The sequence below is a fragment of the Gracilinanus agilis genome, chromosome 5, assembly GCF_016433145.1.
Source record: "Gracilinanus agilis isolate LMUSP501 chromosome 5, AgileGrace, whole genome shotgun sequence".
Classification (NCBI taxonomy): Eukaryota; Metazoa; Chordata; class Mammalia; order Didelphimorphia; family Didelphidae; genus Gracilinanus; species Gracilinanus agilis.
Window position 1 is genome coordinate 167,325,075 of NC_058134.1, and position 18,948 is coordinate 167,344,022.

Sequence of the window (18,948 nt, forward strand, 5' to 3'; positions counted from 1 at the left end):
TATTTGACAAAAACTGCTGGGAAATTTGGAAAACAATATGGGAGAGATTAGGTCTAGATCAACATCTCACACCCTACACCAAGATAAATTCAGAATGGGTGAATGACTTGAATATAAAGAGGGAAACTATAAATAAGTTAAGTTAACACAGAATAGTATACTTGTCAGATCTATGGGAAAGGAAAGACTTTAAAACCAAGCAAGAGTTAGAGAAAATTACAAAATGTAAATTAAATGGTTTTGATTATATTAAACTAAAAAGCTTTTGTACAAACAAAAACAATGTAGTCAAAATCAGGAGGGAAACAACAAATTGGGAAAAAATCTTTATAACGAAAAACTTGGACAGGGGTCTAATTACTCAAATATACAAGGAGTTAAAGCAAATGTATAAAAAAATCAAGCCATTCCCCAATTGATAAATGGGGAAGAGACATGAATAGGCAATTTTCAGGTAAAGAAATCAAAAGTATCAATAAGTACAAGAGAAAGTGTTCCAAATCTCTAATAATTAGAGAAATGCAAATCAAAACAACTCTGAGGTATCACCTCACACCCAGCAGATTGGCTAAAATGAAAGAAGGGGAGAATAATGAATGTTGGAGGGGATGTGGCAAAATTGGGACATTAATGCATTGCTGGTGGAGTTGTGAACTGATCCAGCCATTCTGGCTGGCAATTTGGAATCATGCTCAAGGGGCTATAAAAGAATGCCTGCCCTTTGATCCAGCCATACCTTTGTTGGGTTTGTACCCCAAAGAGATCATAGATAAACAGACTTGTATGAAAATATTTATAGCTGCGCTTTTTGTGGTCGCAACAAACTGGAAAAGGAGGGTATGTCCTTCAATTGGGGAATGGCTGAACAAACTGTGGTATATGCGGGTGATGGAATACTATTGTGCTAAAAGGAATAACAAACTGGAGAAGTTCCAGGCGAACTGGAGAGACCTCTGGGAACTGATGCAGAGCGAAAGGAGCAGAGCCAGAAGAACATTGTACACAGAGACTGATATACTGTGGTAAAATTGAATGTAATGGACTTCTGTACCAGCAACAGTGTAATGACCCAGGGCAGCTCTGAGGGATTTATGGTAAAGAAAACTACCCACATTCAGAGGAAGGACTGCAGGAGAGGAAACACATAAGAAAAGCAACTGCTTGAACGTATGGGTCGGGGTGGACATGATTGGGGATGTGGACTCGAAATTACCACACCAAAGCAACCACCAACAATATGGAAATAGGTCTTGATCAAGGACACATGACAAAACCAGTGGAAATGTGAATTGGCCATGGGTGGGGGGAGTGTGGAGGGTGAAGGGGAAAGTAGGAGCATGAATCATGTAACCATGTTAAAAATGATTATTAATAAATGTTTTAAAAAAAGTAAAATTGGCCAAATAGAAAGATATGTGTCAAGAAAAGAATTTCTTAAAAAGCAGAATTGGTTGGCTCTATGAAAAAAAGGTGCAAAAATTCACTGAGAAAAAATAATTCTTTATAAAGTAGATTTGGTCAAATGAAAAAAAAATGAACAAAAAACCCCCACTAAAGAAAATCATGATTTTAAAATTAGAATTGGGAAAGTGGAAACTAATGAATTCATGAGAATCTGGAAACAGTCAAACAAAATTAAAAAAATGAAAAAAATAGAAGAAAATAAGAAATATGTCATTGGAAAAATAACTGACATGCAAAATAAATCAAGGAGAGAGAAGCAAAGAATTATTGGATTTCCTGAAAGCCATGATCATAAAAAAGATCTTAGACATCATCTTTTAATGAATTATCAAGGAAAACTGCTCTGATATTCTAGAACTAGAGGGTAAAATAGAAATTTGAAAAATCCATTGATCACCTTCTGAAAGTGATCCCCCAAAAAAATAACTGCTAGGAATATTATAGCCAAATTCCAGAGCTCTCAGGTCAAAGAAAAATTATTGCAGGCAACTAAAAAGAAATAATTCAAATATAGTGGAGCCATAGTAAGGATATCACCAGAATAATAGCTTCTACACTAAAAAAATCAGAGGGCCTAGAATATGAAATTCCAGAGGACAAAGTAGCTAGGACTTCAACCAATAATCACTTATGTAACAAAACTGAGCATAACCCTTCAGGTCAAAAATGGGAATTAAAAAAAAATAGAACATTTTCAAACATTCCTGATGAAAAGACCAGAACTGAATAGAAAATTTGGCTATTGAATACCAGACTCAAGAAAAGCATAAAAACGTAAACAGAAAAGTGAAACCAAAACATTAGATGAGGTTCAACTCTTTACATAACTACATAGGGAAATGATGCTTATAATTCCAAAGAATTTTATCATTATCAAGGAAGTTAGAAGTATACTGAAACAGAAGGCAAGGGTGTGGGTTGAATATCATGAGATTATATTAAAAATAAAATTAAGTCATGTGAAAGAGGAATGCATTGGGAGAAGGGCAAAGAGAAAATATAATGGAGTAATTATCACACAAAAGATGCAGGAAAGAGTTTTTTACAGTGGAGGGGAAGATGGAGGAGATGGGGAGGGGAGCATGCGAATTTTATTCTCATAAAAATTGACACAATGATGGAACAAAATACACAACAAAGTGGGTATAAAGATCTATCTTACCTATAGGAACATAGGAGTGGGAAAGGGATAACAAAAGGGGTAGGAATAGATAGAAAAGAGGGAAAAGGGGAAGGTTTTCATCAAAAATTAAACAGGAGGGAGTAGGATGGAGATTCATACACAGTAACCATAGTGATGCAATATTTTACCAGTCTTTTTATTTTTAAATATTTATTAATATTTATTTTTTAGAAAAGTTAACATGGTTACATAATTCATGCTCTTACTTTCCCCTTCACCCCCTCGATTCCCCCCCCCCCGTGGCTGATGCATATTTCCATTGGTTTTAACATGTGTCATTTATCAAGACCTATTTCCAAATTGTTGATAGTTGCATTGGTGTGATAGTTTTGAGTCTACATCCCCAATCATGTCTGTCTCAAGCCACGTGTTCAAACAGTTGTTTTTCTTCTGTTTCCACTCCTGCAGTTCTTCTTCTGAATGTGGGTTGTGTTCTTTACCATAAATCCCTCAGAATTGTCCTGGGTCATTGCATTGCTGCTAGTACAGAAGTCCATTACATTCAATTTTACCACAGTGTATTGGTCTCTGTGTACAATGTTCTTCTGGTTCTGCTCCTTTTACTCTGTATCAATTCCTGGAGGTCTTTTCAGTTCACATGGAATTCCTCCAGTTTATTATTCCTTTGAGCACAATAGTATTCCATCACCAGAATATACCACAATTTGTTCAGCCATTCCCCAATTGAAGGACATACCCTCCTTTTCCAATTGGTTGCCACCACAACAAGCATGGTTATAAATATTTTCATACAAGTCTGTTTATCTATGATCTCTTTGGGGTAAAAACCCAACAATGGTATGGCTGGGTCAAAGGGCAGGCATTCTTTTATAGCCCTTTGAGCATAGTTCCAAATTGCCAGCCAGAATGGTTGGATCAGTTCACAACTCCACCAGCAATGCATTAATGTCCCAGTTTTGCCACATCCCCTCCAGCATTCATTACTCTCCCCTTCTTTCATTTTAGCCAATTTTCTAGGTGTGAGGTGATACCTCAGAGTTGTTTTGATTTGCATTTCTTTAATTATTAGAGATTTAGAACACTTTCTCATGTGCTTATTGATACCTTTGATTTCTTTATCTGAAATTTGCCTATTCATGTCTCTTGCCCATTTATTGATTGGGGAATGGCTTGATTTTTTATACAATTGGATTATGTAATAAGGGAATTTCAGGATGTAATAAGGGGGTTAGGCTAAGGGTAGTAGCTGGTTGGAATAGGGAATAAGGCAAGGCAAGGAATCAAAGTCAGGAGGTAATCAAGGGAATATTGCTGGGAAGTAATAGGGAAATCAAGGCAGAGGTATAGTTGGAATTGAGGATAGGCACTGTGGATAGGGTTTTGTGAATCCCTAAGGCAGTAAAGTGGATGAGGAAGGTACAATGGTGAAGGATGATAGTTGAGGTGAAAAGAGAAGTAAGGGGATGTCTGAGTCTGAGAATATAAACACTGAGGTATAAAGAGTTGCAAGGGAGAGGATGAGTTAATCTAAGGCAGGCAACAGCAGCAGGGAAACACAAACTGGATACTCAGGTTAAAGACAAAACACTGAGGGAAACAGACTGAACCCTTCAAGTAAAGGGGACACTTTTATAGAGCAAGGTTAGAGCCAGCCAAGAATGGCTTGAAACTGATTTGAGGCTTCTAGTAAGTTTCACAGGGTCACTAAGGAAGGGACTAGAGGAATTATTGAAATTACACTTCCTTCAAAATGGATACCTCCAGCTTTCCTCAAATTCCAGAGAGAATGTTGTTCCTCTCTCTCCTCCTCCCTCTCTTATTAATCAACTAATGAAGTAGCAAAAGGGTTTTGAGTAAAGACAAATGGGGTTTATTGTTTTTTCAGGGTTGATTGGAAAGGATAGAGGATATTAGATAACCCTAACAGCCGCCTTGAGAAAGCTTCAGGTGGGGAAAGGGAGACAGGAATGTGAGACTGAGTAGGGACCAGCCTACTCAGCCCCGAGAGAGAGTTTGTAGCCAAAAGGGATAGGAAACCTGGATACAATGATTCAATAGATAAGTTTGTAACAAGGGTAAGCCCTATTTGACTAAACTATTAAGATCTGAAACTAACACTCAGATCTACTCTCCTTTCAAAACTTCTCAGACATTCAGGTTTGGAAAATGAAGATGGGAATAAAGAAGGCTAGGGAGATTCAAAAGAATGAGCTAAACTAACAATTTTAAAGGAAAGCTGCAAAATATAGGCCAGGTTTCAATCCAAAGAAGGAGCTCAGATTGACCCTGATCCTCTCCACGAGTTCCCAGGGCCAACTGAACTTCCCAAGACTCCAAAACCTCACATCAACTGACAGAAGAACTCTGCAGAAAAGCCTGCAAGGCTGTTATGCCCCCTCTTTGCACCACATTTAACTCCTTGTATATTTGAGTAATTAGACTCCTGTCAGAGTTTTTTGTTATAAAGATTTTTTCCCCTTTTGTTGTTTCTCTTCTGATTTTCGCTACATTGTTTTTGTTTGTACAAAAGCTTTTTAGTTTGATATAGTCAAAATCATTTATTTTACATTTTGCAATTTTCTCTAACACTTGCTTGGTTTTAAAATCTATCGATTTTTTCTTAGGGAGTTCTTTGATGGCTTGTTCAATTTCTTTTTCTGATATGGGATTATTTAGGTATTCTATTTCTTCTGCTGTTAATATAGGCAGTTTATATTTTTGCAAATATTCGTCCATATCTCCTAAATTGTTATATTTATTGCCATATAATTGGGCAAAATAGTTTTTAATGATTGCCTTAATTTCCCCTTGATTAGAGGTGAGGTTTCCCTTTTCATCTTTGATACTGTCAATTTGGTTTTCTTCTTTCCTTTTTTTAATTAGACTGACCAGTACTTTGTCTATTTCATCTGTTTTTTTCAAAATACCAGCTTCTAGTCTCATTTATTATTCAATAGGTTTTTTTTTACTTTTGATTTAATTAATTTCTCTCTTGATTTTTAGTATTTCTAATTTAGTTTTCATTTACTTGCTTTCTAATTTTTTAAGTTGCATGCATCTCTGCCCTCCCTAACTTGTTTACACTCAAGGATATAAATTTCCCCCTGAGTACTGCCTTGGCTGCATCCCACAGAGTTTGGTAGGATGTCTAATCAATGTAATTCTCTTCAATGAAATCAAGTTTCTATGATTTCTTCTTTGACTAGCTGGTATTGGATAATCATATTATTTAATTTCCAATTAGTTTTTGATTTGCCTGTCAAAGTGCCCTTAATAAATGTTTTTTATTGTATTATGATCTTAGAAGGTTAAATTTATTATTTCTGCTCTTTTGCATTTGTTTGCAATGTTTCTATGCCCTATTACATGGTCAGTCTTTGTGAATGTACCATGTGCAGCTGAAAAGAAGGTGTATTGCTTTTTGTCCCTATTTATTTTTCTCCACATATCTATTAAATCTAATTTTTCTAGGAATTCATTCATCACTCTTACCTCTTTCTTATTCATTTTTTGGTTTGATATTTCTAGATCTGAAAGAGGAATAGTTAGATCTCCCATTAGTAGGTTTTACTATCTATTTCCTTCTTGAGATCTGCCAGTTTCTTCTTTATGAATATGGTTGCCATGCCATTTGGTGCATACACATTAAGCAAAGTTATTTCTTCATTGGCTATACTGCCTTTAATCAGGATGTAATGACCTTCCTTGTCTTTTTAATCATATCTCTTTTTACTTTGGCTTTGTCAGAAATCATAATTGCCACTCCTGCCTTCTTTTTCTCATTTGAGAACCAAAGGATTTTGCTCAAGCCCTTGACCTTAAACCTGTGTATGTCCACAGCCTCATGTGTTTCTTGTAGACAACATATGGTTTCGATTTTGGTTTCTAATCCCCTCTGCTATTTGCTTCCTTTTTATGGGCGAGTTCATCCCATTCACATTCAGAGTTATAATTATCAGTTGTGTATTCCCCAGCATTTTGGTATCCTCTCCTAAATTTTACCACTTCTTCTTTCACGATTTCCTTTTAAACCAGTGGTTTGCTTTATGGCAGTAACCCTTATCCCCTCCCTTGATTTACTTCCCTTTCTAACCCCTCCCTTATTGTTCCCCTCTTTTTATTTTTAAGGCCTAATGAACCTGAGCTCAGGATCCAAGTCCTCACCTGCCCTCAGGGTCCGTGTCTGCTCTTGTGTCCTTGCCCGCACACATGCCTGCGCTCAGGGTCTGTATTCAAAGTCTGAGCGTTCTTTAGCCTCTTGGGGTCTTAAGTCTTGCTGCTTTCAGGGGCAGGCCCTGGTGACCCCAGGTAGCTGCCAAGGACTTAATGTGTGTCCCAAATTTGCTCTAACTCTTGTGTACTGGTCTTGGTACTGTAGGTGGTGTAGGGTGGGAGAGGGGGTTGCTCAGCTAGCCTTTTAGTGAGAGCTTTTTCACCCCTTTATAGCATGGAAATGTCCCAATTCTATGTATCTCTGATGCTGCACCCTCTTGTGGGGTCCCTTCAATCCTCTGGATTTGTTTTTATGTCTTCTTGAGGAATCCTATATGTTTTGGTTAGAAGAGATTAAGCAGCTGCTTTTTACTCTGCCTCCATCTTAACCAGGAAGTCTATATTTTCCAGTCTTTTTAATAAAGTCCTAATTTCTGAAACACACAGAGAAATGAGTTAAATATATAGGAAAACATTTCAAAATTCATAAATGTTCAAAGTATATAAACAAGTAATTCTCAAAGTAAAAAATGTTCTCTATAGTCATGCTAAACTCTAAATCACTATTAATTAGAGATATGCAAATTAAAACAACTTGGAGGTACCACCCCATACCTATCACTTTGCTTATTGTAACAGAAAAATGAAATGACAGAACCTAGAGGTGATATGGGTAAATTGATACTCTAATGTACTGTTGACGGAGTTATACATAGTTCAGCCTTTTTGGACAGAAATTTGGACTTACACCCATAAAGTTATAAATAGTACACATATTTTGACCCAGCAAAATCATTACTTCATTTTTATTCAGAGTCAACATATCTATAATATATAATAAAAATATTAAAAAAGTTGTTAGGGTTAGAGTTAGTGGATAAGAAAGGAGGACATGGTATAAAAGAAAAACTGGTGAAATAGTGTGAATTATTCTTTTATATAATAAATATCTTTTATATATCTACATGATTTAGGGAAAACTCATGATTATGATTGAAGAAAATAATTAATATACTACTAATGATAGACAACCAGATGCATTATTAGAAAAGACCAATCATTCATGCCGCTTGAAAGGGAGAGTAAAAACAAGAACTTATATGAAAAGAATTTTCCTTTGGCTCTTCTGTACTAATTTTCTAAATAGATTCATAAAATCTGAGAGTTGAAAAGGAATCATAGCTTCCATCCTGTATAACACATATTCCAAAAGAAGCACCAATGTAATAATACTTTTCCTCTTTTTTTTAACATACAGATGACTTTTTATCTACAAAAGTGTTATTCTCTTTTGTATTTGCTATTTCTCACAGTGGCCTCTAAGACGCTAGTAAAGATTTCCCTGTAGAGATAAGGAAAATTATATGATACAGATTCATTTAAACAAGCAGAAGAGGGGTAGGGCAGCAGGGTGGCTCAATGTTTGAGCGCCAGGCCTAGAGATGGGAAGGTCCTAGGTTCAAATTTGACTGCAGACAGTTTCTAGCTCTGTGACCCTGGGAAAGTCGCTTAACTTTGCCTAGTCCTTACTGCTCTTTCTGTCTTGAAACGAATACACAGTATTGTTCTATGATGGAAGGTTAGGGTTTAAAATATAAATAAAAATAAAATATGCAAGCATAAAGGTAAGATAATATGGAATGGAAATCTTTTTCAGTGACCTGTTATAGTTTTATATTTAATTAAGATTAATCCAACAACTTTTTTTTAAGAACTACCATATCCGGGGCATTGTTGTGAGTACTACATATAAAACCAAAACTAATCAAAATGCCCTCAGAGATCTCATAGTCTACAAATCAATGTTAAAGATGCACATATGCAAGCATATACAAAGTAAGCAATTTCTAAGTATTTTGTAACATTTTCAGATACTAAAAACCAATGTGGGGCATTTGGTGAGGGTGGAGGGAGTATCTCTACTTTGAAAAAAGTCTATTTATTGTTTTAAAAAAAGGATGGGATTAATTGGGAAATTTCATGAATGAGAGGGCCATTCAACTGGTAGTAAACCTGTTCTGTAAATTGCTATCTGGCTGTTGCAATCTAGGGAAAAGTAAAATTGATTTTCTAAGTGCCAATGACACATATATGCCAAAACTTGGGCCAATCTGTTTGCAGTTCATCATCTCATTCTAGCTGAAGATTTTCCTCCTTAGGCAGTCCTACCATGAATGGACACAGTTCACTAGTGTTCAGACTGAATTCAATCTGTCTCTTACACTGACAATTAATGTTTGTAGTTTTGGCTTAGGCTAAGAGCTTAACCATAAATTCTCAATTAAGGCTTGGCTACGAGTAAGGGAAGCAAGAGAGGAGATTTTCTCATGTAAATTAGATGGCATTCAATGAATTCAACAGAACTCAAGCAATAATTGAGCAGCAACTAGTTCGTACTGTGCCTTTCATCCTTGTGTTCCCCTTGATTAAATTAACTACTTTCATTTGCGTATTTTCCCCTCAATCTTTATTTGTCCATTTTAATTTATAATATGGCATTTTCTTATTCACAGATTGAAGCCATGCTTTTTCTTCCTCCTTTTAGGACCATGGGAGATAAATATTAACCCATTGATTACTGTTTTGGCTATTTGAGGGAGATTTCTTACTACAATGGTATTCTACATAATTACATGACATATAAACTTTTGACTTAGTTTAGGACTAAGCCTGACTTCTTGAATCCAGCTTTCTATTATTATATTCTATATTGTGTGTGGTTAAATGGTACTGGCTTGAGAGAGACTCTTAGGATAGCTCAATTTAAAAGGAATTGAAAAGTAGGTCACAGAATCATTGATTTGTCTATAATAAATTTGAGAAATATCTAAGCTCATCTACCTCATTTTTTGTATGAGAAAACTGAGGATTAGAGGAGTCCCATCAAAAGTCACAGAAATAAAAAAGGCTAGAAGAAAAGTGATTCAAATCCAGATCCTTTGACTCTAGAGACTCTTGAGTATTATTCCAGTCCATAATGTGTTGTGGAGGTGCACCTCCATCTCCTATAAGAATGGTATAGGAATAATTCATCTTATAATTATCGCTCTTCCACATAGTCTATGAACCATCAAAAGTGACCTTATTTTTCTTCACACACTATATGCTATATCTTAACTGTTGTAAGTTAAGTTTTGAAAGGATTTGCAAGAAGCCTTATCTTTGGGCAGGGTTTCCAGATGGACCCTTGGAATCTTGGGAGATTCCTGATGTCATGCCAGGGCATGAGACCAATAATCAGTTGGGCTGTGCCCTATATAAGGGAGAGAGAAACTGGGTCCACCAACTCATTTTGGAGCCGTGGGATCCACGGTGGTGGGGACAAACCTTTCTCTCCTCAATTTATTAATCAAGTCAAGAATAAACCAGCATAACTGAAATTTACAGGATTAATACTGAAATTTAGGGACAATTATCAGTATCCATAAAATTTCTACAGAACATTTATTCATCTAAATATCTTCATTCAAGCTGCAATATAATTCATCTATAGACAGGCAGTGTCCACCAACGCAGGTCAAATAGACAAGTGAGCCTGGCTGACTACCTCAGCTTTCAATATTCTGAAGCTGTTAGATTATATTCTGAGTTAAGATTCATTTAGGGATTCTTAAAACCCTCTTCTCTTCCCTCAGTTTCCCTTGTTATTTGATTACATGAAGTAAAATCTTTGTTATAAATCTTAAACCTGCAACTTATGTTGTTTGGCCTGGCCACAAGTCAGCCTCAAAGGAGTTCTAGAGGAATTTTAAGGGACAGAAAGGTATCCAACTTTACTCTCTGAAGCTGTGAATAGTTAGCGTCATCAATTTTAGTAATCAGATGCATTATTGACAATCATTAATACCCCAAAACACTGATATAGTTATCATCAGTTAACCATCAATTGATACCAGGAGGCTAGTCTTCCTGAGGAACCATATTGTGATTGGTTGAGGAAATTCCAAAGGAAGTTTAGTTATTTCATATGATTCCTATTGATGCTAAAGAAAGGATTAAAGCTCATTTAACATTTGGGGCTTTTTGCTTTACTCTCCAAGCAAATACATCAAATCTACTGAGTCCCTCAACCACCTTAACACTGTGTCTTTTAAATAATTTTTCCTTGTGTGTGTAATTTTTTTCTTTTCTCACTAGTATTCCCCTGTTTTTATGTTTTTCTTCAACACTCTTCTCATATCCCACCTCTTCAGGAATCTTTTCATAACCTCCCACATTGCTAATGCAATATAATCCCATTATGATCAACCTCCAATTGTATGTATTTTCTATGCACACAATTGTTTACATATTTTCATAATTACAATATGAGTACCTCAGGGCCAATACATTTATTTCAACTTTTCTTTGTATTCCTACTACTCAATACTGTGAATTACTGAAATAAATGCCTTTTGAATAATTCTTAATCTTTGTATTAGGTTTTTTTGTGGAATGGGGAGTGAAGATCTAAGGAATCAAACAAAATATAAGGGAAAAAGGAGAAGGGATAGCATTCTTAATTTCATAATTTAAATTCCCATAAGCAGAAGATATTCGTGTATACTCAAATAAAGACAATAATTCTATAATTCTTTAAAAAATGTTTTAGGGAGTGAATGCTAGGCTGGAGCAGCCCAAAATAGCTTATTTCGAGGATATGGTATCAAATGAGGAGAAGTTGTATCCAACTCTTTGTAATCCAATTTGGGATTTTCTTGCCCTACATAATAGAGTTGTTTGCCATTTCTTTCTCCAGATCATTTTAAAGAGGAGGAAACTGGCCAGAGTTAAATGACTTGTTCAGAGTAACACATAATGCCTGAGACTGAATTTGACCTCAGGTCTTCTGACTCTAGGTTCAAGCTCCATCTACCTACTGTGCCATTTAGATTTAGATAACCCTACAAAAAAAGGAGCTGATAATTTTGCAACAACTCAAGCTATGATACAAGGGAGAGATGTATTTTCTTCTAGGACTACATGAATTCCTAGAAGAAACAGAGATAAAAAATGAAATAACATCTCTGGAACCAAGAATCTGGAGAATATATAGAACAGAAGAGAAAGCGTTCATCCTTAATCAAGTAACAGACTCCCTACGAACTAGATTAGAGACCAATCAGAAATCTGGTTCCAAGCACAAAATTAAAAGAGTAAAATTAATAGAATATGCAAAATATATAGTACAAAAAGCCTATAAAACAGATTAAGTAGAGATACCTTAAGGATCATTGCACTCCTTGAAAGCCATGTTAACAAAAATCCTAGATACTAATAAATTAAAGTTGCCCAGGTATATACAAACCAGAGAGCAAAGTAAAGACAGAAAGAATCCATGAAGTGCCCCCTGAAAGAAACCTGAAAGGAGAAATTCCAGAAACATGATAGTCAAAACCTGTATTTCTCACATCAAAGAAATTTTATTATAAGCATCAAAAAAGTTCAAGTACCAAGGAAATGAAGATAGGATCACACAAGTCTTATAGCTCCCAATGTAAAGCATAGATCTTGAAATACAGCATTGCAAAGGGCAAAAGAGCTAGATTTAACAATAAAAAAATATTTAACCCACGAAGATGTTAGTATAGTTCTACAAGAGGGAAAAATAGACTTCTAATGAACTAAAGGATTTAAAAATATTTGCATTGAAAAGATCAGAACTGAATAGGAACTTAGTACAGATAGCTGCCAACTTCATCCTTCATGCTCCCCAAGGAGAATTTAATGAAGTGTTTAATGATGCTCAGCTACTGCTTAACAATGACAGTCTTCTCAGGGAAGGGGCAGTTCATGCATTTGACTAGAATAATATGAATCAATTCACCCCAGAGAGACTGAAGGTTCTGATCAGGTCTTAATTACAGAACATGGTGACCTGGGTAGTGGCAGATTTTTAGATCCACAAAATAAAGTTTCCTTTAAAATTGATCATTTATGGAAATAAGCAAATGACTCCGATTCTGGGGACATAGATAAAGCTCTGAAGCCTTAGGACAAAAATTTTGCCAGTGAATTAAGGGCTTATGTGAAAAAAAATCAATATTCTAACAGTTTCTATATTGTTTATGCTAAAAATAGATGGGCAGAAGACTGTTATTTCCTGTATTGAGAGCCATGAATTTCAGTCTAAAATTTTCTGGAATGGTCATTGGATATTAGAGTTGAAGTTTACCATCACACCTCCTACAACTCAGGTGGTTGGAATGCTAAAGATTCAGGTGCATTATTATAAAGATGGCAATGGTTGGTTAGTCACAAAATGTGCAGGGTTCCAAACTTATAAATGATGCACAGACTTTCAAAGAATTTATTAAAATCATAGAACACAATAAAATGAATATCAGGTTCCTATTAATGAGAATTACGAAGCAATGTCAGAGACCGCATTGTCAGACAGCCTTGAGCTGTCAGCTTCCAGTCACTCACAATAAAATAGATAAAAGCAATATACTCAGGTACAGGATCAGCAAAGAAATACTAAATACTTAAGTTTGGGTGTGAAATTCAAGAGGAAAGGACGAGGAGAAGGAGGAGAAGGAGAATAAGGAGGAGAAAGAGAATAAGGAGGAGAAGGAGAATAAGGAGGAGGAGGAGAAGGAAGAGGAGGAGGAGGAGAAGGAAGAGGAGGAGGAGAAGAAAGGAAAGGAAAGGAAAAATAAAAGATTCACTATGGTCTCATGAATAGGTGATTTATAAACAAGGATAGACTTTGCTAGGACATTAAAAGTTAACAGGTTTTCTAGCCTCTTGGAATACTATTGAATCAACAGCAAAGTCTTAAGGAGTTTTTTCCTGTGGTCCTTGCCATGTCACTTCAGATTGCAACTGCATCTACTTGAAGGATTTTTTTATTCAGCTATTTTCCACATTGTAAAAAGGAAGAGAAAAGCTAAGTCCTGGCATTTATGTACTGGTTAGAAAATTTCCTAGTCATCAAAATGCTCTCACAAAGACACACACATTTTCAATGCTTTCTGACACATCATTAATAAGAGTTCTGATACACCAGTGGTTTTTATTGATCAAGAAATAGCTAAAGATGCTGCAATATATATTTATATATACCCCATTCTCTTCTAACTACTGATGGACACTTTATAGCATTTTGGTAGCTGTATATTTTTAAATATTTGGAATAGGGTTCTAGGGTGTCTTTTATAGAGAAAGAAGGTTTTTGGAAATTCCATAATGACCAGCTTCTCTAGGGAAAATGTAAGGGTTTTGTGTTATTTTTTTAACAAAAGACGTGAAACAATTTCACTCCAAGTGAATTCTCGCTTGCTTTCTTCTTTTTCTTAAAATTCCTTTCCCCCCTATCAATATGTTTGTTATAGACATCTAAATTTTAAATATAGTTACCCCAGTTATATATACCTTTTTATATTCAGGAACAGCTGACTTAGTTTGGATATAGAAAAACAACTATCAAAGCTTAAAAATGAAGATGTCTAATAATAGGCATATTGTGCGTCCATGCTTTGTGGCAGGTTACTAGACTATGCAGCAGCCCAATCCCCACATAGTTAATTAATTGAAGGTTCTGAAACTGAGGCCATGGTACTACAAAGCTGCCTCCAGACACTGCTGTCTGTTGAATCAGTTGTCAGACTGTCACCTAGAGCCTTTCTAACTTCTCCACTTGTCCTGTATGGAGTATTATTTTTCCCTGATTTTTTTTTGGTTTATTATTTTTTATTTAGAATATTTCCTATGGTTACATGATTCATATTCTTTCCCTCTCCCCAACACCCCTCCATAACTGACATGCAATTCCACTAGGTTTTACACGTATCGTTGATCAAGACCTATTTCCATATTATTGATAATTGCACTAGGGTGATTGTTTAGCATCTATATCCCCAATATTATCCCCATCAACCCATATGTTAAAGCAATTGTTTTTCTTCTGTGTTTTTATTCCCAAAGTTCTTCCTCTGCATGTGGATAGCATTCTTTCTCATAAGTCCCTCAGCATTGTTCTGGATCATTCCATCACTGCTAGTAGAGAAGTCCATTATGTTCAATTGTACCACAGTGTATCAGTCTCTGTATACAACGTTCACCTGTATCTGCTCCTTTCAGTCTGCATCAATGCCTGGAGATAATTCCAGTTCACATGAAATTGCTCCAGTTCATTATTCGTTTGAGCACAATAGTATTCCATCAACAACAGATACCACAATTTGTTCAGCCATCCCCCAGTTGAAGGATATTCCCTCATTTTCCAATTTTTGCCAAAACAAAGAGTGCAACTATAAATATGTTTGTACAAGTCTTTTTCCCTATGAACTCTTTGGGGTATAAACGCAGTAGTGGTATGGATGGATCAAAGGGCAGACAGTCTTTTATAATCCTAGGAGCTTAGTTTCAAATTGCCATCCAGAATGGTTGGATCAATTCACAACTCCACCAGCAATGCATTAATGTCCCAGTTTTGCCACATCCCCTCCAACATTCACCACTTTCCTTTGCTGTCATTTTAGCTAATCTCCTAGGTGTGTGGTGGTACCACAGAGTTGTTTTGATTTGCATTTTTCTAATTATAAGAGATTTAGAACACTTTTTCATGTGTTTGTTAATAGTTTTGATTTTTATATCTGAAAATTGTCTATTCATGTCCCTTGCCCATTTATCAACTGTGGAATGGCTTGATTTTTTGTACAATTGATTTAGCTCCTTATATTTTTGAGTAATTAAACCTTTGTCAGAGATTTTGTTATAAAGATTTTTTCCCAATTTTTTTTGCTTCCCTTCTAATTTTGGTAGCATTAGTTATGATTGTATAAAACCTTTTTAATTTAATAATCAAAATTATTTATTTTACATTTTTTAATTTTTGCTTGTGTTATTTTTAATTTTTTATTTTTTTAGAAAAAATTTCCATGGTTACATGCTTTATGTTCTTACTTTCCCCTTCACCCCTCTCAAAACCAACCGGGGGATAGATGAAGTGCATTTCCACTGGTTTTAACAGGTGTCAACTATCAAGACCTATTTCCATATTAATGATAGTTGCATTGGTGTGGTCTTTTCAGGTCTACATCCCCAACCATGTCCACATCAACCCATATGTTTAAGCAGTTGTTTTTCTTCTGTGTTTCCGCTCCTGTAGTTCTTCCTCTGAATGTGGATAGGATTCTTTTCCATAAGTCCCTCAGAATTGTCCTGGGTCATTACACTGCTGCTAGTACAGAAGTCCATTACATTCAATTTTACTGCAATGTATCAGTCTCTGTGTATAATATTCTTTTGGCTCTGCTTCTTTCACTCTGCATCTATTCCTGGAGGCCATTCCAGTTCACATGGAATTCCTCCAATTTATTACTCCTTTGAGCACAGTAGTATTCCATCACCAGCATATACCACATTTTGTTCAGCCATTCCCCAATTGAAGGGCATATCCTCATTTTCCAGTTTTTTGCTACCACAAAAAGCACTGTTATAAATATTTTTGTACAAGTCTTTTTATCTATGATCTCTTTGGGATACAATCTTGCTTGGTTTTAATATACCTCCCCTCCCAAAAATCTGACAAGTATGCTATTCTGCGCTCATAGAATTTACTTATACTTTCCTTCTTTATATTCAAGTCATACTCTCATTCTGAATTTATCTTGATAAAGGCTGTGAGATGTTCATTCTAAACCCAATCTGACCCTTACTGTTTTCCAATTTTTTCCAGCAGTTTCTGCTAAATAGTGGGTTTTTGTCCCCAAAGGTGGGCTCTTTGTGTTTATCATATACTGTCACTTGCCCCAAGTCTATTCCACTGATCCTCTCTTCTGTCTCTTTGCCAGTACCATATTGCTTTGATGACTACTGCTTTATAGTGCAGTTCAAGATCTGGTGCTGCTAGACTATCTTCCTTCACATTTTTTTCATTATTTCCCTTTTTCATTATTTCATTCTTGATCTTTTGTTCTTCCAAATGAACTTTGTTATAGTTTTTTTCTATTTCAGTAAAAAGGTTTCTTGGTAGTTTGATAGGTATGGCACTAAATAAGTAAATTACTTTGGGGAGGATGGTCATTTTTATTATGTTAGCTCATCCTACCCACATACCATCAATGTTTTTTCCAATTGTTTAGATCTAGTTTTGTGTGGAAAGTGTTCTATAGTGTGTTTGTATAATTTCTGTGTTAGTATTTGCAGATAGATTCTTAAGTATTTTATACTGTCTAGGGCAGTGATGGGCAAACATTTTAAAGATGGTGCCAAAGGAAAGGAAATGCTCATCTGTCAGCCTGTTTTTAAGGGAACTCTTTCAAAGTGTCATTGTATTGTATCCTACTCATTGTATTTGTCAAATTAGGAATAATGTCATATGGCTGGATAGAACATTTCAAGGGGCCACATCTTGCCCATGGCCATAGTTTGCCCATCACTGGTCTAGGGTGATTTTAATTGGAATTTCTCTTTCTAACTCTTGCTGCTGTGATGTGTTGGAAATATATAGAAATGCTGATGATTTGTGTGCATTTATTTTATATCCTGCAACTTTTCTAAATTTGTTGATTATTTCCACTAGAAAACATCATATCATCTGCAGAGTGATAGCTTGATCTCTTCTTTGCCTATTTTAATGCCTTCAATTTATTTTTCTTCTCTAATTGCTATTGCTAATGTTTCCAGTACAATGTTAAATAATAGAGGTTATAATGGGCATCCTTGTTTCACTCCTGATCTTATTGGGAAAGTTTCTAATTTGTCCCCATTGCAGATGATGCTTGTTGATGGTTTTAGATATATGCTGTTTATTATTTTTCAGAAAGGTCCTTCTATTCCTAAACTTTCTAGTGTTTTCAATAGAAATGGGTGTTGCATTTTGTCAAAGGCTTTTTCAGCATCTATTGAGATAACCATGTGATTTATGTTGTTTTGCTTGTTGATATGGTCAATTATGTGAAGGGTTTTCCTAATGGTGAATCATCCTTTCATTCCTGGTGTAAATGCAACCTGATCCTAATGAATAACCCTTGTGATCACTTGCTGGAGTCTTTTTGCTAGTATTCTATTTTTACTGCTTTAAAGTTGACTTCGTGGCACTATTTTATATTATTTATGAGAGGAAATGGGAGAGTAAGATAATCTCCTGTTCTCTTTCTCCATCTTAAGAGGAAAAATCCTTTGTGTTATAAAGCAGTAATTATCAAAATAATCATACTAACAACATAAAAGTAGATAAGTGGAATAAAACAGATATGCAACAAGTAGTCATAAAATATTATAGAAGCCTTATATTTGACAAAATTAAAGATTCAGTCTTTTGGAATATGAATTTATTATTTTGTAAAAATTGCTGAAAAAACTGAAAAGCACTCTGTCAGAAACTAAACATAGACCAATATCTTACATTACATAACAAGATTTTATCAGATGGATATATGGCCTCAATATTAAGGGAACTATCTTAAGCAATTTATAAGAACAGTGAACATATTACCTATCAGATTTAAGCACAGAAAAAAAATTTTAGGAAAAATAAAAAAAAACAGGAGATAGAAAGCATCATGAGATGTTAACATGATCATTTTGATTGCTTTAAATTAAAAAGGTATGTGTACAAGTAAAACTAACATTGCCAAGATTAGAAGGCAAAAATGATAAAAGATAAAAATGATAAATGTTGGAGGGGGCATGAAAAAATAGGGACAATAATATACTCTTGGTGGATTATGAATGGATCCAATAGTTTTGGAGAGCAATATGGAATTATGTCCAAAGAGTTATAAAATTGTGTATACCTTTTGACCCAGAAATAACACAATTAGATTTGTTTCCTAGGTTGATCAGAGATAAAGGGAAAAAAAACCTCTATGATCTAATTTTTATAGTAGTTCTGTTTGTGGTGGCGAAGAACTGTAAACTGAAAGGATGCCTATCAGTTGAGGAATCACTAAACAAGCTGCAGCATACAATTGTGATGGAATACTTCTGAGCTACAAGAAATGACAAGTAGATTACTTTTAACAAATAAACAAACATGGAAAGGTCTCTATGAAATTATGAAGAAAGAAATGAGCAGAACCATGAAAATATTATATACAGCAACACAAATATTGTTTGAAGAATAACATGTCTATCTATCCCCAGAGAATGAACTGATAAATAGAAATATGCAAGATATAGTTTTGTATTTACATGTA

The 18,948-nt window shown here is 35.2% G+C and overlaps 1 pseudogene; it reads left to right on the forward strand.

Annotated features, from left to right (window-relative positions):
- Positions 1-9,158: 9,158 nt before the first annotated feature.
- On the forward strand, positions 9,159-13,291 carry LOC123249998 (annotated as a pseudogene).
- The last annotated feature ends 5,657 nt before the right edge of the window (positions 13,292-18,948 follow it).